The sequence below is a fragment of the Pundamilia nyererei genome, unplaced genomic scaffold, assembly GCF_000239375.1.
Source record: "Pundamilia nyererei isolate P.nyererei 1_Seehausen unplaced genomic scaffold, PunNye1.0 scaffold00033, whole genome shotgun sequence".
NCBI classification, from domain to species: domain Eukaryota; kingdom Metazoa; phylum Chordata; class Actinopteri; order Cichliformes; family Cichlidae; genus Pundamilia; species Pundamilia nyererei.
Window position 1 is genome coordinate 3,167,412 of NW_005187434.1, and position 2,268 is coordinate 3,169,679.

Here is a 2,268-nt window from a genome sequence, read left to right on the forward strand (position 1 = left end):
AAAGACGTAACAGTTGTGCCTTTTAGGTCAGGTGGACGCCGTTTAAGAAGCCAGCTTCATAAAGGAGGCCTTTGTCTCTCGAGCGGGCTCTCTTGGGCCCCAGTAAAAGGATAAGAAATGTAGTTAATAGCTCAGGAGTGGCCTAATCATCAGCTGCCATTACTGCTCCAATATCAGCGGAGATGACAGACTTATCAATAACAAAGGCCCAGCTGAAGCCTCCACCGCTCTGTCATTTTGATCTTTGCTCCACTAATCAGAGCTTTCATTTGAGCTAAGCACCGGGCAGCACACCTCTCATTCTCTTCATGCTGTGCCAGATATCACTCATCTTTACAAGCCACTCTGTATTCCCCCAACCCCAGGCCACCATTTCCACAAATTGGCTTAATTTCTCAGGCAAATACATGACACATCTGAGAGCTCATTATCCTCGCAGTGGACTAACTGCTAAAACTCTTCTAGCGTTTGAAGGTTTGCCTTGAATGGCTTTGGTTGGAGTCCAGCTGATCCTTAAAATGAAATAAAGATATGTCAAACTGACTATCAATGTGCTATATGAATATTTCATAAGATTATACTGTGTTTGGCTTAATAGTGACCGCTAAGCACAAGACAATTTTAATTTAGGTTGCTTCAACAGTTTGTCCAAAATAGACTAAAGTGCAGTCATTGCACACACTATCTTTTGTAAGAAGACTCGCGATTATTAAAAAGAAATGAACTGTGCACAGTATAACAATTAGTGTCATTACCCTAATTTAGTAAATTACCCTTATGCACACAACTGCATATTCTAAAGTGGATAATAAATGCATTTTAATAGCAATGCACATAGTATAATGTCAATATTTACCTTGCCCAGTCTTCCACAAACAGCTCCTCCATCAAGGAGAAACCTGAGAGGGACCGAGGGGTGCTCCCGCACCTGGACGGGCTGGCCCTTTCATTTACAGTCATGGTGAGGATCAAGCACTGAATGGCTAAGACACCTGCTATTGGGAAATATGTTCTCCATCAGTGAGCTATAGACTATTTCTGGACAGGAGGACTGGGAGACCATTGTTCTCACCAGCACCGACAGCCAAGGTATTCTGGGACTCTTGGCACACATAAAGGACAATGTGTTATTCATGTTAAGCTTGAAAATTGGGCTACTTATTCAATATTAACTAACAACCTGTTTGGTGCGAAATGATCATAATTGCGAAAAATAAATAAATAAATACAATTTTCCAATTAAAAGCTCAAATTTTGATCAAATATAATCGATGAAGCAAAACCATGGATTATGATGCTTTATGAGCGAAATCGCACAAATGTCCCTCTTTCGAAAAAAGAACAGAAATACCTATCTTTAATATAAAGTAATAACCTGGTCTCAGGCTTAACATAAAACAGTGGAGCTCCTTATTTCCACAGTTTGATACATGATATGTGCTTCTTAAACAAATCATCTGCTCTGTGCTCCTATACAGTCTTACACAGGGGGCAGGCTTCAGGGATTTTGCAATGTCATCTGGGATTAAAAAGGAGCAGCACATCAGAGCCCCGGGCCACACCACCTGGAGCCCCCTATACGATCCCCTGGCGCTGCACCACTCAAAACCAGCCCCATTAGCTTACCACCAAATAATTCCCGGTCAACCAAATGACACCGAGCTAACAAAGGCCCCATTTCAGAAAAGATTACAACTCCAACAGGAAACCCTTTGATTATGAGTTTGTTTGAAATGTTATCAATACCACGATCATTCCTGCGGATCAACAAAACCATCTCTAATCACCATACCTTGGCTGCACCTTCAGTTGTGCATCAAGCTCCTGGAAAAAAAGAGATGGGGGAAAAAAAGCAAATCATGGTCGAGGATAGAGGAGTGACTTGTTTAACAAGAAGCACGTGCAATGACAAAGCGATTCCTTTCTCTACGCCGATCACCCACCTGCACACAGATTAGGTCAGATATTCACCTGAGCTGCCAACCTGTCACTCACACTTTAAAAGAAAGAGAGAAAGAAACACACACAGTGCACATTCATTCCTCTCCACCACAAGGAGCATAGAAAGTCTTTCTAAGAGTAGACCAAAGACAGGTGTGTTTGTCCCTTTTACCAACAGAAAAACAGACACCATATCAAGTTTGATACAAAGAGCAATAATATTAACATCTGGGGAGGTTACATTTGATATTTACACATGAATGGGTTATGAAAGATAAAATGAAATGAGCAAAGCTTTTATGCAAAAATTAAATATATATATTTAAT